This window comes from Propithecus coquereli, unplaced genomic scaffold (genome assembly GCF_000956105.1).
Source record: "Propithecus coquereli isolate 6110/MARCELLA unplaced genomic scaffold, Pcoq_1.0 Scaffold567, whole genome shotgun sequence".
Lineage (NCBI taxonomy): Eukaryota > Metazoa > Chordata > Mammalia > Primates > Indriidae > Propithecus > Propithecus coquereli.
The window spans coordinates 1,138,652-1,147,663 of record NW_012151585.1 but is presented as its reverse complement, the minus strand read 5'-3'; the positions used below and the strand labels follow the sequence as shown (position 1 = coordinate 1,147,663).

General features: G+C 43.2%; 1 protein-coding gene across 1 annotated transcript in view; it reads right to left on the bottom strand.

Moving 5' to 3' along the window:
- SFI1 (Sfi1 homolog, spindle assembly associated (yeast)) overlaps positions 1–5,882 on the bottom strand; it is a 116,944-nt gene extending 111,062 nt beyond the window's left edge. The window contains exon 1 of the mRNA XM_012657962.1: positions 5,833–5,882. The gene's annotated coding sequence lies outside the window, so the exon portion shown is untranslated. The remainder of the gene's footprint in view (positions 1–5,832) is intronic.
- Positions 5,883–9,012: the final 3,130 nt, after the last annotated feature.

Genomic DNA, 9,012 nt, shown 5'->3' with positions numbered 1-9,012 from the left:
AAAAAAAAAAAAAAAAAAAAATCAGACTTCTAAATAAAGATCCAAATACTTCCAAAATTAAACACTGACATAAATGTGACTATATACATTCAAGAAAGATTAATAAAAACAAGTAAGATTTAATTATTCACCCACATATTCCAGTTCAGGGTTGCGGGTGGCCAGAGCCTCTCCCAGCAGCTCGGGGGCAAGGCAGGAACCCACCCTGGACAGGATGCCATTGTATCACAGGGTGCACCCACACTCACTCAGAGGGGAACAATTTAGAACACCAAAGAACCTAACAGGAACATCTTTAGGATGTGGGAGAAAACCAAAGTGCCGCAGAAAACCCACGCAGACATGGGGAGAAAATGGGCAAACTCCACACATACAGTGGCTCTGGCAGGAATCAATCTTTTCTTCTCATCATTATAACAAAATTACGTTGAAAAAAACTACATTATTTGAGGACCTGCTGTACAAACTTAAAAAAATACCGGGTAAAAATAAAAATGCAACCAGCTAAATTGAGATGATGTAGGAAACTTCATAGGACAAATGACTCAATTTCTTCAATAAATAAACTGCAAAGGAAACTGAGGAAAACCTATACGTAATAGAGACTTAAGAGACATATCAACCAGATGCAACATACAGACCTAGTTTGGATCCTGATTTTAACAAACTAAAAATCAACTGTTCAACAACAACAACAATCAGGAAAATTTAAGCTTTAAATATTTTTTAAACTTAAATTTTTTTTCCCGGGTGCACAAGGGTAAATAAACTTAAAATTTTTTAGATGAGTTAGGAAATTATTTGATTCTTGTGATAAGGGAGATGTGGTTATGTTTTTTCAAAAGAACACTTTGGCTTATACAGATCTATACAGAAAAACTTAGCAGATGCAACCAAGTCCAAGCTCGTATCACTTGCCCCAGGATGGCCAATAAGTCAAGAGACATGGTGTTGGGGCAAGGAAAGCAACTTTCATCCACACAGCCAGCAAACTGAGAAGATGGCAGACTGATGTCCTGAAGAACCATCCTTTGTATCGAAGAAGGAACTTTGAAGGAACTTTAGGCTCCTTTCTATATTAAGGGAAAGTGAAAGCGGGGGGTTACAAGAGGTAACCAAGGGCCAAAGACATCTGGGCATCAGTGAGGGTTTGTGGAGGTTGTAAAACTTCTTTGCTTTTGGTCAGTTAACTTCGGATGAGTAGGTCAGGTCACGATGCGCCTATAAATCTTTAACAAAACATTGTTACTCGTGTGCATACTTTTCTTATCTCCTGGGCAGTTAGTTTTGGGAAAGCGACAATTACCATCTTTCTTCTAGAGTTGAACTACAAACTAAATTCTTCCTATAATTAGCTGGCCTATCTGCAGAGAGCTAAGCAGAAGCTTTTCACCTAAATATTACTGCAGGGGGTCAGAAGCAAAATGGAGCTACTCATACTAAGCCTTTCTTCCACTGCTACACGGATAAAATATGATAGATTTTTTTTTTTTTTTTGAGACAGAGTCTCATTGTGTTGCCCGGGCTAGAGTGCCGTGGCGTCAGCCTAGCTCACAGCAACCTCAAACTCCTGGGCTCAAGCGATCCTACTGCCTCAGCCTCCCGAGTAGCTGGGACTACAGGCATGTGCCACCATGCCCGGCTAATTTTTTTCTATATATTTTTAGTTGTCCAATTAATTTCTTTCTAATTTTAGTAGAGGCAGGGTCTCGTTCTTGCTCAGGCTGCTTTCAAACTCCTGAGCTCAAACAATCCACCCGCCTCGGGCTCCCAGAGAGCTAGGATTACAGGCATGAGCCACCGCGCCCGGCCAAAATATGATAGATTTGAGCACCAAAATAATAAACTATAACACAACAGGAATTCATGAGTACAGGTAAATAATAAAGAGATGAACAGACAGATAAATAGAGGAGTAGAGAGGACTCACCCTTACGTATAATGTCTACAGAGAAACGTGGAGGAAGTGGTAGGGCTGGAAAACCCTCATTTTGCAACCATCATAGACAAAATGATAAACCAAGAGGCAAAAAAGTTAAAAAGTGATAAATGTGGATAAAGGTATATGCAAGTTCTCTGTATCATTTTTGTAACTTTTAAGACTGAAAATATTTCAAAATTAAAACAAAAACAATACAGTAAGAATAGATAGCCCACCCTATTCTTACTGTATTATCTATACCTTCTCCAGAGGTATAGATGAAACAAGACAGTTCTTGAGTTGAATAATTGAAAGTTTATAATTTTTGATAATGGATGATGTCTTAAAATTTTTTGTAATAAAAAGTTTTTTAAAATTATGGAGGAAACAAAGACAATGTGGGGAACACAAGAAAAACCCAACAACAAAAAGAACTTCTATAGTTAACTTTTCTCAGAGAAATAAGAGATTATACCCATAGAATAAAATCAGGATATTATTCCAAAGAAAACAAAAGAAGAACAAGAAACAAATAGGATAGCCAAAACATTAGAAGGTGGCTGATGTAAAGTTAAGGAAATGTTCCAGAAATAGGAAGGGAAAAAAAGACAAAAGGAAATAGGAAACAAGGGTCGAAAATAGAGGTTCAATCGGGGGGTCAGATATATAACTAGCAGGAGTTCCAGAAAGAGAGAGATGAGCGACTTAAAGAGGAAAAAATAATAAAAGGTATAAGGAGTTTCTCAGAACTAAAGGATGCAAATCCTCATTTGAGAGGTCCTGCACCAAGGCCAACTGTCAGGGTAGACCAAATATGCAAGGAAAGAAAGCTTAAGATCTCCCTTTCATGAGAGAAAAGAACTTTTCTCTGAGAAATGAAAGTCCTTTAAAATTATCAGGCCCACAGAGACATTTAAAAAAAGACAACAGTGGCCAGGCATGGTAGTTCATGCCTATAATCCTAGCATTTTGGGAGGCCAAGGCAGGAAGGTTGCTTGAGGCCAGGAGTTTGAGACCAGCGTGAGCAAGAGCCAGATCCCCTCTCTACCAAAAAATAGAAGAATTAGCCAGGCTTGGTGGCATGCATCTGTAATACCGAGGAGTCTGAGACAAGAGGATCACTTGAGTCTAGCAGGTCAAGGTTGCGGTGAGCTTTGATAATGCCACTGAGCAACAGAACAGCCGGGTTGCCAAAAAAAAAAAAAAGATAGCAATCACCCTACTCCCCACTTTGAGACTTTGAGCTATTCATTCATCTTTTGAAACTGCGTGCTACTACCACAAATAGCTATCAATTAATCTAATAATGGCATACCATACACTATAACCCACACTCTACACCTTAATGAGGCATAGCAAATCACTAATCAATATTTCTGTAAACCAAAGAGGACTCTTGACAAACGGCTTTGTATCAGCCCACTCCCTGTTCCTCTTTTTTTGCCTTTAAGAATCTGCTTGCAACAAAGACCGAATGGAACTCATATCCAAGGTTACTTGAGATTGCGTCTTCCGGGCAGGTGTCCTCACTTTGGCTCAAGAAAACTCTTTAAATTATGTTTCATGCCTCAGCCTCTTCCTCTTCCTCTTAAGTCAACAGGTGTGGTGGAGTAGGCAGAATTCGGAGCAACCCACCCCGACCATCTAACATTCCTCCCAGACTCTGCACCTAGTCAACCCTGAACCCCTTGTGTTCTGATTCCAAGAGAAACTGTTGGATGTAAAGTGGTGAGTCCCACTGAAAAATCCAGACCTATCCCACTCTCTGGTTGAAGGTCTAGACTTTGCTTGAGCTGTTTTTCAAACCGTCTCTTTCTAGAACATAGGTTTTCCGTCTTTACCCTGTGGGTCAGAGATTTGGATTACAGGAAAAAACTGCCTTTTCTTCCTCTGAGGATTGGAGGTTTGCGTAAGGTCAGGCAAGGAGCTTCGCACAGAACTTTTGTTTTTCTGCAGGATCCGGTGGCACTTTGGCACTGGTGGTCCTATTTTACACAGCACGCTTTAAAAATTGTAGCTACTTTCCTATTGTTTGAAAATCAGGCTTGATTTTTCATTTGTTACCAACTCCTATTATTTTATTTTTTTGAGACAGTCTCGCCCTGTCGTCTGGGCTAGAGTGGTGTGGTATCAGCCTAGCTCACAGCAACCTCAAACTCCTGGGCTGAAGTGATCCTCCTGCCTCAGCCTCCTAAGTAGGTGGGACTTCAGGCGCAAGCCACCACGCGTGGCTAATTTTTTCTGTTTTTAGGAGAGACCTGGGGTAGAGGAGGTCTCACTCTTGCTCAGGCTGGTCTCAAACTCCTGAGCTCAAGCAATCCTCCCGCCTCAGCCTCCCAGAGTGTTAGGATTACAGGCATGAGCCATCGCACCTGGCCCCAACTTCTACTATTAATAAACACCAGCTGGGTTTATATACAACACTAAGGGGGTGTGCTTTCCTAGAAAGTGGACCCACCTGACCCGGGATGATCTTAAGCAGGAATGGCCAAAATGCGGGTCTTTTGAAATGCCTAAAATAATTTATCTGCATGCACAATTAGAAAAAGCTGGTTTTAGAACCACATAAATCGAATAGGACACTTACTTCCAAAGGCACCAAAAAAGATTCTAAAAGAAACTGAGAAAATTGTTTCCATTCAAGAGGTAAACAAAAAGATATCCATCACCACCACCTAAGGAAACTTCCCAGGTCTTTGACCTCCTCCCTGAAACTCCTATTGCGGTTGTCACGGAGTCAATCTGAACCCCTTTACGGGTTCTCTGCCCGATTCTCAAACCATTCTTTGCTCAGTTAAACTTCCTTAAATGTATCTAGAGTTTTTCTTTAAACAGACAGCATATTCAAAATGAGCTCCCAGTGACCGCTGTTACTGAACCAAACTGGGGTCCGCTCACCCAGTGCAGCAAAGCCAGACACTGAAGCCAAGAGTTACAGCGGGAGAAAAAGGCATTTTTATTGCATGACGCCATGGAAGGAGAACAGGCAGCTGACGCTTAAAACTACAACTCCCCAATGGCCTACAAGCCAAGGTTTTTAAAAGCAGGGGTACATTTTAGGTAGACAAACTGGAAATCAATACATGGAAGTTATATATTGGCCTGCCTCAAAAGGTGGGATATCCTGATGTGGGGGCCACAGGTCATAGGTGGTGAGGACTTAAATAAAATCTTAAGCCACCTCGCCCAGCCTGGAGTAGCACTTCTAATTTCCTTGAACAACTTTTCCTTTGCATTCACACCTTGGCTAACTGTTCAGTGCAACTGGCCTGGCTTGGATTTCAACACGCCTTCCTCACTAAGCTTAATGATATCTAGCTTTTGACTTAAAGTGAGAGATGTGCAACTCTTCCATTCACTTGAACCCTCAAAGGCGGCTGCGGGACTATTAATTGGCCAACTTTAAATATTGTTGTGTTTCAAGGAATAGGGAGGCCCTAGGAGAGGAAGAGCGAGAACAGCTGGTCGATGGAGCATTCAGAACATACAATTACCCTTAAGTTTGAGGTCTTATATGGGTGCAGTTTGGGGCACCCCAAAAGAATTACAATAGTAATCAGAGATAACTAATCGTAGATCACCATAACAGATATAATAATAAAAGTTTGAAATATTGCGGAATTACCAAGCTGTGACACAGAGACACAAAGTCAGCACATGCTGTTGGAAAAATGGCTACACTAAGCAGGGTTGCCACAAACCTGTTAAGCGCAATAAAATGAGGTATGCCTGTACCCAAGTTCCTAATATCATTCATCAAATATTTACTATACATCTCCCCACCTGTTAACGAGAAATCTGAACAGCCTACTGTAAAATAAAAGCACCGAACCCCTCTCCCACCGGGAGAGGCTTCATGGTCCGTCGTACACCCTCTCGGGCAAACCCCTGATTTGCACCCGCGCACCGACCTGGAGCTCACCAGATGCGCGGGAGGATGCTGAGCCCCCGGTGCTGGGGAGGAGACGCGCCCAACAGAAACCACTGGAGCGCCGCGCGGGCGGGGACTATGGCCTCCGAGCGCCGTGATACCCCTTCTTCTCATGTCTCCTCCAATTCCGCACCACAGCCCGGTGGGTAGGCAGCATCACCTGAACTTCTAGAGAAGGAGGAAGCCGAGGCTCGGACAGGGGAGTCGCCAGGCCCAGCTGGGGCGGTGGGGGAACCTAAGCTCGCTGCCGGCTCACGGCCAAAGAGGCCGAGCCACTCAGAGGCTGGGGACGATCGGGCCGGGCCTTGTACCTGGGAAAGCCAAGCACTCGGACGTCGCGCCGGATGAAGTCTCCGCGGAAGCCGGCCGACTTGGCCAGGACTGCCGCAGCCCGCGCGGCCCACTCCCGCCTCAGCGCGCCTCTAGACGCCAGTCCCGCGCCGGCCCCGCCTCCGTCTCCATGGCGACGCGGCGCGCGCGGAGGACGCCTCACCCAAACCCTGGAGCTCGCGCAGCCTCAATCGGGCAGATGGCACGCCTCCCTCTGGCCGCGATGCAGCGGGCGCGGAGACAGCTGGCCCCGAGGTGCGCGGATGCACACTGTCTAGGCAGTCCTACACAAAGCCATTTGCCTCCTTGGCCCACACGCTTCGCTCTGAGCTCAGCTTCCTACTACTCCTGATAGGTGAGAGGAGTGAGAGATGTTCTGAGGCGGATCCCCCACTTGCGCCTCCTGTGGTCAAGCACTAGAGATATCCGGAGGCGTCCTCTGGCTTTTGGTTCCTTGGGTCTGCAAGCCGGCACCCGTGGGGTAGGACGCACCCACGCGTGGATGGGGGAGGTTGCCACAACCTGGACTTGAAGGGGGACAGTCCCACAGCTCCGAATTAGAATTATCCCAGATTGATCTCTTCTTATAACACTTCCTTTTAAATGTAATTAATAAGCCCTAATTTTTGTTAAATTTTTTAATTTGGGTCTACTCTGATAATCTTTGAAAAGTAGGGGTGGGGGAGGGTAAGTAGGATGTTCTGATATACCTTCTGTGCTTTGTAAAACATTTGAAAGCATGTGAGGTTTCTGGCGGAGAGCAAAAGCTAGTATTATTTAAATATTTTGGGTTAAAAACATGAGGAAAAATAACTTGGGTGTCCCAGGATTAGAAACAAAGGTAATTTGTATTTTTGCTCCATTTTCTACATGTTAATTTTTGTAATTAAAACGTGTTTAAAAGAACTACTTTCAGAGACCAGAACCAACCTTTTAGGGGCAAATCTGAACTTATGTGGCCAAGTAGTTTTAAAATAATTCCTTAAATTTCAAAGTCCTAATTAACGCTAATATTTACTTTAAAATTAAACTAAGTACTTTTATATAATTATATAAATTGATATATTTAGCATGCATCAATAAGCTTTCTTTCTAGATGACTTGAGCTAATTCGCTGATGCTTTCTTTCGGTCATGTGCATTTACCACTGTCCGCTTTGACTAAAAAGGGATGGAAGGTATTTCCATCTGAGTTATAATGAAATTAATTAGTCCTGTCTGGAAAGATTATAAGATACCATAACAATATAGAAAAGCTAGTGCAGTAGCCCTTATTTGGTGTCAGGATCTGTATTAAGTACTTCCCACATACAAAATCAAAGATAAGAAGTACCAGCATGGGTCTAGGCTCTGCGAATAATTTGCTATGTGGTCTTCTGGAAGTTCATGAATAATTTCTGTTTTTCTAGTCCTTAACCTGAGGATATGATGTGACAACTGTAAAACTGTTCAAATCCTGGCTTCTTGGAACTAGGGATTACCCCTGGAGAAAGAAAAATTTAGAAGGAAAAAGCCCATTCACAGAGGGCAATCCTAATCTGAGATGAGGCTGCTGAAGGTCATGGCCTAGCATTAAGCTCTCACAGGTGATCTCATAATTCATAGGTTTCTAATATTTTCATTTGCTTCTCTACTGTTCTTGGACTGCCAGCTTCCCCAACAGACTGAACCTTTGAGTCTCCTTATGCCAAACTTTGAACCAATGATTAGAACCTAAACCAAGAAATTACAAATGTTTAGTAAAGAACTAGAATAAATCATTTTCTCTCTTGCTCTCAAAGGAGTTTCTCAAACTATTTGAAAATTGATTATTGGTTGCAAAGGGGGGCATTTAGAATACAAATTATCATTCCTGCCAAGAAGAATAACATTCAAAAGCTACAATGAAAAGAATTTATAAGCACCTAGCTTTTGTATGGCACAGGTGAAAGAAGTTTACCTTCTATTCCTAGATAATAACTGTCTTTTACAAGGACAGGTAAGAAGTGAGTTGAGCCCAGAGTTCTACAAGACATCAAAGAAGAGCCTAGTGGAAGAGTAAGTTCCAACTACAACAGAGGGCTCAGGAAATTAGTTCCAGGCCACCATCATAACTAAAATGCCTTGAGCACTGATTTCCTGTATGGCTTGTGGTAGATTTAAAACATGCCCAAAATTCTTTGACACTCCTACCATGTAAAGCTGGAGACGAAGTCCCCTCCCCTTAAACACAGGCCAGCATTAGTGATTCCTTTTTAAGGAACAGAATGTGGCACATGGCATAACTGACACTACTGACTCCAGGCTAGCTTAGGAAAGGCAATACTGCAATTGCATCTGGCTTTCTTGTTCTCTCTGGACACTCGCCCTTGGAATCCAGCCATCATATTGTGAGGATGCTCAGGCCACATGGAGAGGCCATGTGTAAGTCTCCATGTATAAGTGTTCCAGCAACAGCTCTAGTGGTCCCAGCTGACAGCCACGGTCAACCACCAGACATGTAACTGAGCCTTCAGGTGATCCTAGCCCCCATCATTTGAGCTGCCCCAGCTGATGCTGAATGGAGCAGACCAGCTGTCTCAGCTGGATCTGGCCCAATTTGCAGAGTTGGAAGCAAAATGAAGGTTGTTCGAAGCCACTGAGTTATGGAGTGGTTTATTACACAGCAATAGATAACCAGAGCAGTGTTTTTAATGTTATCTCTAATTCCCTCTACAAGTCTGAGAAGTAGGTACTACTGTTATCCCTTTCTGAAAGATGAAGACACATCCAGAGTTCCAGAGGGGTAAAAATGCCTGCCTTAGGTTTCACACTAATTGACAGAGCCAGGCTTTAATAGCTTCAAAGAATAA